We start from the raw sequence: 9,848 nt of genomic DNA on the forward strand, positions 1-9,848 counted from the left end.
TTACGAAACTTGTTAACGGTATTACTTAAGTTGTTAAAAAATGCTACTTTTTGAGTTTTCTGAAAAATCTGTTGTTAACTGCTAATTGAACTTGTTAATAGCGTTAAAAAAAATGTTAATTTTTACTTCAATTGTAAAAATTTCAAAAAAATTTGTTGCCGGCCGCCAGAGCTCCGACGACTGATTGTCGGCCAGCTGCTGGAGCTCCTGCAACCGGCTGGCCAGTAGAGCTTTTGGTTTTTTAAAAAATAATAAATAAAATGAAAGGCAATATGATCATTTCAATAAATTTAAAAATCCCAAATGATCACTTGTGTCTAAATTGGTATTTTACAAATTCAAGTGATCACTTTGGTATTTCCAAGTTGAGGTGTCATTTTTGTGTATTTTCCCATAAAATAATTGTTAAGAATAAATAAATAACTATATTAATTATACACCGTACGCCTTGGTGAGTACACATATATGACAGACAGAATGTGATCCAAAAGATACGAAAATTTTAAAAAATTTTAGAATGCAAATGTTAACATACATGCATATATAATTATTTTCCTACTTCTTTCACACAAAAAATAATAAAATTATTTACTACGTAACCCATAAATCAACTTAAATAAAAGGAAAAAAATTCATATTGAATATTTTGAGTCATAAAATATGGATCTTAAAACAAATTACGTACATGACTAAAGCATATATAATAAGTAAAAACTTAAAAATAAATTTTTCGTCCCCCCCCCCCAAAGTGCATATTTTTTCTCTCTCTTTTGTTTTTTGGGATGGATGGTATAGCTGTCAAAACAAGTCAAGCCAATAGGAGCCAAGAACTAGCCCTTGTTTTTTAAGAAGTAAAAAAGAAGTTAAACTTTAAAAGATTAGCCTTTTAAAAAATAAAAAAGTCAGCCGTTAGGACTGAGAGCTAATCTTTTTAAACTCACTTATTTGCGATTATTATCAAGATATTTATATAATTGTGGATTAGTCGTTTATGGACAGGTTTAAACTAGAAAATTATTTAGAAGAACTAATGCTTAAGCCAAATAATTAAAAAAAATTAAATGTCTTAAATTAGTAGAATAATAATTAAAATTAATTTTCAACTCTTTCAAGGATAATAGTTGATATTCTTAGTATTTCAATCACTACAGTAGTTAGTGAATCTTCTTTTGTTGTCGGTTCATATATCTTAACAAAGTACAAAAATTCTTGTCCTAACAAATATTCAGACTCTTATTTGTACTCGTAACTATTGCATTGTTTTACTTTAGATAAGAGTTATGAAAACAAATATCTTAATATTTTCATCACTTAAGAAGAGCCCACCAGTAATAAAGAACAATCAAATATTATTGATCTTGATGATTATGATGAAGATGAAGATAATAATCATATTGATGTTGCTATTTTCAACTGCTTGGGTTTTATCTTTTTTGCTTTTGTTGTTTTATTTGATTTTGGTTTTTTTAGAGTTTGGACAATAATTATAATATTTTGATACTTTTTATATAATGTTTACTAATATTTATAATTTGAATAAATTTTTTTAGAAATTTTATTGTTTTATTTTTTTATTTCAAAATAATGGAAAAGAATTTAAATTTTAAAAAATAACAAAAAAGGACAATCCTCTTACACTCTAAGCCCATATGTCCAAAGACCAAACTTTAATAATATCATAATTTTGATGTATACATACTTTAAGAGGCGAGCATTTTTAGAGCCCGATCCTTCAAGAGCTAGTCTTTTAAGACCAAGCCAGCTCTTATTAACAGCTTGTAATGGGGGCGCATCATATTGCAGCGAATTTTTATTGGTTAATATCCACAAATAGCAGCAAAATCAACCACCACACATAATAGCAAATTCCATCTTTTTGCTTAAAGTCTCTACAATGAACACATTAATATCAAAAGTCAATCGCTTACAACAAGCAGCTAACCAAAGCATTAATATTTTAACGTATAGAATTACACTAGACCCACCACTTTCTCTCCCAAAAATGGACTTGAAGAATACATGAGCCCAATTAAAAATATAAGGGAATAATAATAAATATAACTGTACCTAAGACCTCGATTTGAAGAATACATGTAAACTCAAGCATATATAGCATCTTGTTCTCTTGTTTGTGTATGGAGGCGGGGGCAGCATACTATCTATGTGGCAAAAAGATCTGTGCGACCACGTCGTAGCTCCCCAATAGGTGAATCCAAGACTGAGTCAGGGATTGCCACAAGGGTTTCTTCTAAAAATGATTTGATTGTCTGCATGGGTCCAAGAAAAAGTTCATTATTTTACACATCTGATGGAATAACTGGAGCTCAAAGCACATTCACATTGAACTGTATATTGCGATGTAAGATTTTTTTTCGCCAAAATAGGGCTACAAACTGTATAATTACAGGATCTCAAAAACAAAAATCGTGACCTAATCATAAGTGATAGCATACTAGGAGACATTCAATAGAAAGGTCCTAGAGCCCAACAAGCCCTCCAAAGTGTTCAAAAATTTCTAGATCAAGAATGCTTACAGGGATGATGACATGGGCAATTGCACATGTCGAGCTTGACGTGACACATCATAGACTACCAACAAAGCCATCATGGCTTTGAGCCATTGGTATATGTGCACTTGGATGCTAAGAAAAATAAGAACACGTTCTAAGAGCCCAAAAAAGAGTGTTTGAACCCAATTCCCATGTTATTAAAGACCCAAGCACTGATTAGTTCAGATAAATATTTCAATACCTGGACATCCCTAATTTTCAAGAGAATACACACATCATAGTACGGATATTTCTATTGCAATGCCCCATTCTGTGCACAAATCAATTAGTTCAAGGGATAATCTCTCCCTGTCCCGTCTTTCTAGAGAAAGAGGAATGTTCAGATTAACAGAATGAAAGCAGGACGGAGTAATCAATGTTAAGTATGAAGCCACGTTGGTGCTATGTAAGCACTTTAATTTTTAAAGTCAAAAAAACATATTCGAATAAATAAAATTAAGAAGACGCTAAAAACACAATTTGCCAACTAGACTTTGTCATCATAGCAACCATACTGTGCAATTTTGGAATGCAGCATCTGCTTTGCGCTTCCAAGTCCATTCCCAGGCTCTGAGTAGAAAAAATTAAGCAAGGGCTGCATCGAAGTAAGACGATATCATCTGATAGAAGAAACTAGTATATTGGAGGTAAACAGTAAATATCATTAATGATCTCTGTAACACATAACATGTAATAAGCAGATGAAAGGAATTGGGGGAAAAAAAACCATAATGATGTTTAATCTTTAACCCTAATAGAGAATGAGAACAGTTTAAGGAGTCCCAGTATTGAACCGCAAGAAGAGAGAACAAAAGGAACCTATACATAACTATTTAAAGTCAAAAGTGTAACTAATAGTATATTCCCTTTTTGGTTTTAAAAGTATAGTAGATGTTAGGTATGGTGTTAATATCATGCTACCCCGGGAAATGACATGAATAGCAAAGGTACATTATTTCCTTACCTTCATTATATCTCGCACATTTGGCTTACGTCCATACATTCCCAACACTGTGTCCCCATACACTTGGTATTTCTCAAGAACCTTTATGATGGAAAAAGGTGAACTCTAATTAGCTCAGAGATCAGTTCAAGAATTGAGCAGATGAATCCATCCAAAACCAAAATTTATAACTGAACCTGACGACGTGTAAGAGACACTGCTGGTTCACCATAAATTGCAGTATCAAACGTGTCCCAAAAATTGCCAAGGGCTGTTGAGATGACCAATAATTGTATCAATATATATGCAACCAACATTAAGAATATAATAAAACGGTGAAAATATGAACAATCAGGAATGATTATCACCAAGAATAATAGTATATGTATTACCCCCAGAGAAAAAAAAAAAATATATCATTATTTAAACAATGGGACATTATTTTCCTTACTTATTTGAGATATAAGGTAGACACGCAATATTTTCTCACTTTTAACCTTATATTTCTTTTAATGACGATATACATGCGGCATGCATGAGCAAACATGGTGAGAGAAATTTCAGTTTTAGTTGCTTAAAAGATAGATTCCTGATATTTTTTAAATAAAAAAAAATATAGACGCTAAACTTCAAACAAGTTAAAAATGTTGTATCAAACACTTTATGTACTTATTGTATGCTGCACGTCAACCATAACACCATGAGCTCCAGTTCTTCGAGCTTCATTGACCTACAAGAACAAGAAATAATCACAGAACCAAATAAATGCGTCACCTATGGGAGAGCAGTTTCAATGCAAGATAATGCATTTACATTCATTACTTCTACATCACCACCAACTTATCTCAAAAGCCAAAAAGGAGTAAAAGAGACTTTAGATTTAAACAACATTAGCATCAGAAATACCAACATATTCATGGCACTTCTTCACTTAAAATTTAAGCATGAAAACCACAGAGCAATGTCAGAGAGAAGAATGTTTATATCATGACAAAAACAAGAGAAATTGGCTTTCATATGTTGATAGTTCTAAGTTAAATTCAGAGGGAAGCTTTAGTAAGTCCCAAATTGATCCTATTAGCAGAACCAGGCTTCAGGTCTCCCTCCATGCCGGTTTCAGTTTTAAGGTAAATAATAAAAAAATTTTGGCAGATACATGATAGATTAAGGATTAAATCTAAGATATCTTGCTAACTATAACAACCCCACACCATCATCACACCTAGCGGCTTACACTTCATCTATACTTTTGTCAGACTTTGGGCTTGGATCCCCATAAAATTAACAATCAAGACATGGAGCAAGCCGCGCGGCCAACTCCTGCAACAGTATAAAACTGATTATTACATTAACCACATATAATTAAACAGTAATCCAATTACTTTGGCAGGAAACGAGCATCTAAAGTATAAACCAGAACCAAGAATAGTATCAACTAAATTGATTTTTCAAAACTCATCAGAGATTATCAGTACCAAAAGTAACGGTCAATTTCAGAGGTTAGATAATTTTCCATCATCATAGTTACTTGAAATGAAAGCAAAAACATCGATACAACAATTAGGACAATATTAGAAAAGCGGCCATCTCAGAGTAGAATTTGGAAGAATTCTTCTCAATCAGTCACACCCAAACACCCCAATCAAAAATAAGAGAAATACGATAACCAAAGTGAGAAAAGAAAACCAACCCCACTCCTACCCAATGGCACAGAAGGCTTCATATACACGCACATGCTATATCTATATAGCTAACTGTGTTTTTTTTTTTTTTTTCTTTTCCCTTTTTTGCCCGAAGACAACTCAGTATTCAACTACAGCAAAATTCATACATATAACGATACAAATAGTACCTGAAATATTTGCATTGTTAAAATAACACAAACAGGATTTAATGATTTTGATTGTTATTCACATAAATACAGAATAAGCAGTCTGAGATTTCAGACATGAACCTAAAAGTAAAGGAGCCTCCTTTTTTCTTCTGTTTGTTTGTCTTTTTTTTTTTTTTTGGGTGGGGGGTGTTTCCTTCATGAAATGCAGGTCGTGAAATAAAAATTGGTCACAATGACCACAGCTTCACCTCATCAACACTGTAATGCCACCATTTATGGTAAATGTTAAGTCTGGAAAGTCACGTAAAAACCATAAAAATATTCATATCTGCATAAAAATGAAAAAATCATCTGCAATTTTATATACAATACTACCTTTGATCCTTAATATAAGAGCTGGTTGACTATTTGAGTAAATTAAGAAAATTAGTTCTGTTAGTTATTTATAATAAATAGGTGTTGTATTCCCTAAAATACCCTTACTAATAATGTGTATTAGCTAAAACTACTATTTGAAGAAACCTTTAACATGTACAACTATTATAAGAACTACTATGGGAAAAAAATGGATAAATATGAAGACAAAGTAGATTAGGGTCTTATATTTAGGATCAAATTGAATGTCAAACCAGCTCTTATATTAAGGACCGGAGGCAGTATAATATAACATGACTACAAAAATCAAATTTTACTATCACATACTTCAAATGGGGAATACTCCGATTTTCAGCAGGGTTAATGCCATTAAGCAGTGCCTTCCTTGAGTGTATTATGAAATGCTTAGCGGGTGACATGGAAGAAAACCTTGTATATGAAATCACCTGATAGGCAATAATAGTGATGCCAGCCAATTCAGTATTCAAACCCAAAATAATAATATTAAAAGAAATTAGAACTCAAGATAATCCATTCTAATTCACACAAATGACAATCTTCAATAGGTATAGATTAAGACAATAAAATACCATTACAAAAGCTTTCATCATGCTGAAGAAATGAATACAGAAAGACAATATAAACAGCCAAGAGACAAGGATAGAAAACTCCATTGGAAGTGCTCGACTATAAACTATTTTAGCTTAAAACTAAAGTGGGGCTGTACAAAAGCTGAGAAACCCAGATAAGTTTATAAACAGCGCAACACCCTATGCTTTTTATGTTCACTATTAGATGCCCCAGTAGGGAGCTATTAAGCTAGAAGCCTAGAACTACAAGTTCAACTAAAAGGCTGATCTGTAAGGATAAGAGAGACTAGCATAAATGACTCTCCATTTCAGCTGGTTTTCTCCTATTAAGAACCATGATATCTGAGAGAAAAACAAATGGACACTGCATGTATAATGAATATTAACATAAACAATAATCTCTAGAACCTCCATCAGAAAGACTTGCCGTTCAAAGCATTCCTATCCTCTATTCATATCTCATTCTAATTAAGTTTTTTTCCTTTTTATGGTTACATCCTTTGCTACTAAAAAAAATCATTTTTTTATGTAGCCTCCCATTATTAGCATAAGAATACTGATCGCAGCCCTTATATATTCTTGTCTCATATCAGCAAGTGATTAATTAAATTATGATTTCCATGAACTTTAATAAAATCTCTTTTTGGTGAATGAACTTTAATAATTTCTATTACATAATAACACAGCATCAATCATGGGATATTGAAATCAGTACCCAACATGAAAATAAATCAACTAGACACCTTTTTGAATAAATTATAGATATAAGGTATTCTTAAGCACAGCAGATGTTAGCAAAATATGGAAAACATTGCAATCACAATGACATGAATCTGCTGTACTATCTACAATACAATTTTTGATACTCTTTTTGAAGAGGAAAATGAATCCCATTCATAAAATCCTACTTTTCCTGCCTTCAACTTGAATAGACAGAGTGTTTAGAGAAGGACCTTACACAGCTCATTGTAAGAATCATGATCATCAACACCTATTCGACATTTGACACTGACAGGCACATTTGTGTTGGCAGCAATGACTGACATGGCCTCAGCAACAAACTTTCCTTGTATACAATAAATGTCTACATTAATGCAAATGTTCAAAGGAAACTTAGACATTTAATCTGTTCGCAGGTCATGCATTTAGGCCGCTTCCTAACCTTTGGATCAAGCATAAGACGCACACCAAAGCACCCCTGCCCAGCTACTCTTGGACTAGGGCATCCACAACTGACATATGATAAAGTGTCTCAGTCAAAGATAAGCAAACAAAACGTTCAAAATAAAGGTTATACAAAGTATACGAACTTAAAATTGATCTCATCATAGTTGTAAGCATTTGCAAGTTCTGTTGCTCTTGCCAAATTTTCCAAATTACTCCCTCCAATTTGAAGCACAATAGGATGTTGATCTGGAGAATATGCCAAGAATCTGTCCTGAGCAGAATAGACAAAGCAAAAGAATCAATGATTTTGATGCATCAATTTAACTAGAAATGATGTGGCCATATCAATCCCATTTATTTGTGCTCTTATGCACTCTTAACTGGTAAGAGGTGAATTATTGGCTTATCTACAAAGAGTCAATGTGTACATAATACACATTATACCATTAAAAACTCAGAAGACACTACAAAAACTGCAATCATGTAAACCTTTCATGTAATGCTCCCCAATTCCTTTCTGTTTTTATTTTAGGAATGAACAATTACACTGCTATTTAAAAGTTTACCAGGTTGCCGTTCTGATAAACAATTGTTTCAGCTGCAAGCATTTCGGTGTACAACCAAGCACGTTTTGATATGAGGCGTGCAAGAGTCCTATAGTGATGGTCTGTCCAGTCCATCATTGGGGCAACACTGAAATACAAGCAACCAAAAACAAGACCAGAGCAGTTACATAAAATCAACAAATTAGCATGAGCTGATGGGAAAAGAAGAAAGGGAAAAAAAAAAAAAAAAAACAGAAGCACGCATACACACCTAAACCAAGGAGGAAGGTAGTGTTTGGCAACCATCACGGATTTACCATGTGACTGTTCGTTCTGTGTACGAGCAGAGAAGAACCTCGACCTGTTGAATTTCCAACGAGATGAACCTACTAACAATCTGCAACGGTTTGTGATGATATTAGAACTTATAGGAGTAGATGAAACTGCCAGGTAATATCGTGCAAACTTCATCATTCCTTTTAGTAAACCATAGTCTGCTCCTTCAGGCACCCCTCCATCAAATAAAACCATTTCTTATACTGTAACATAACAATTGGTGTAACCGTGCAGGTATATGCAAAAAACTTTTAGATCACGAAATCCCACCTGTATGAACTTTTGGAAGATTACATGCAAAGTGGGAAAACCATACAATATTACACACACCAATTACAAAACGAATTTTAAGAAAAATGCTTGCATTCTCCAAGTATGGCGACAAAAGCGAATATTCAATTATTAGTACGGTAACAAGTTTCAAATCAGCAGAGCCACTTATAAACCATAAACATTTTTCCCACTTCGAGAAAGGAAGTGCTTGAGGCATTTTATCAAACAGTATGCAAGCAAGCAAAAATTTCTAGAACGTTTAACATAAGATTATATCAAAGAGCATTCTAAAATTTACTTGGATAAAGAGAACAAAGACAAGAGTCCGATTCTTCCTCGGCCTTCGCGCCGGATCTCGGCGTCCACAGAATTTCGGAGCTGAGCCGCGAAGCCAAGGTGAAGTTTTCATGTTCAGAGTCTCAGAGATTCGTGTACTTCCATCAATAAGATTCCAACTTTTCACTCAATTTAGGATGCGTTTGGATGAGCAATTGCAAGACTAATTTTTATTGCATCTGATTTTTGCATATAAAGACTAATTAGTGTAAAATTACTCCCTGTTATAATTATAAGAGTCAATTAACTAATTTGAGGAGATTAAAAAATAAATTAAGTTAATTATTTGTAATAATAAACATTGTCTTTCTTAAAATATCATTAAATCAAGTTTATTAGTTAGAATTACCATTATTAGAGGGATTATCTTGGAAAAGAATACATAAATATGAGAGACAAAATGAATTGAAATCTTATAATTAAGACCTCAAAAAATTTAAATGAGACCTTATATTAAGAATCGGAGGTCGTATGATTTATCTTTACATTATTGTTTATAAAAAATCAGTTTAAAAAATTAAAACTTGTTTAAATGAATTATAAAAGTAAGTTTGATGTAAAATGATTAAAAATGACATAAAATTTTATACAAGACTTAATCGACTAATCTAAAAAAGATTAAGAAAATTATATAAATTCTTATAAATATTTATATTTATCATTTTTTTAAAAATTAATAATTTATTTAGCATTTTTATATGTTCAAGTTAATTTATTAGAGTCTTATCTTAAGGAGCAACAGAAATATATCATACATATACGATTTGATAAATTTTAGAAAAAAATAATAAATTAAATTAGAACATACTTATATCACATTACTTATATTTATTGTATGAAGTTCTCCAATCATATATAGCAATTTGTCTTGTTTTTTAAATATTAGCATTTAATTATAAA

The 9,848-nt window shown here is 32.3% G+C and overlaps 1 pseudogene; it reads right to left on the minus strand.

Moving 5' to 3' along the window:
• Positions 1-2,091: 2,091 nt before the first annotated feature.
• Positions 2,092-9,014, minus strand: LOC114733674 (tRNA-dihydrouridine(20/20a) synthase-like; annotated as a pseudogene).
• Between the last annotated feature and the right edge of the window lie 834 nt (positions 9,015-9,848).

The sequence above is a fragment of the Neltuma alba genome, unplaced genomic scaffold (genome assembly GCF_004799145.2).
Source record: "Neltuma alba isolate B1F8T4 unplaced genomic scaffold, ASM479914v2 tig00013026_pilon, whole genome shotgun sequence".
Lineage (NCBI taxonomy): Eukaryota > Viridiplantae > Streptophyta > Magnoliopsida > Fabales > Fabaceae > Neltuma > Neltuma alba.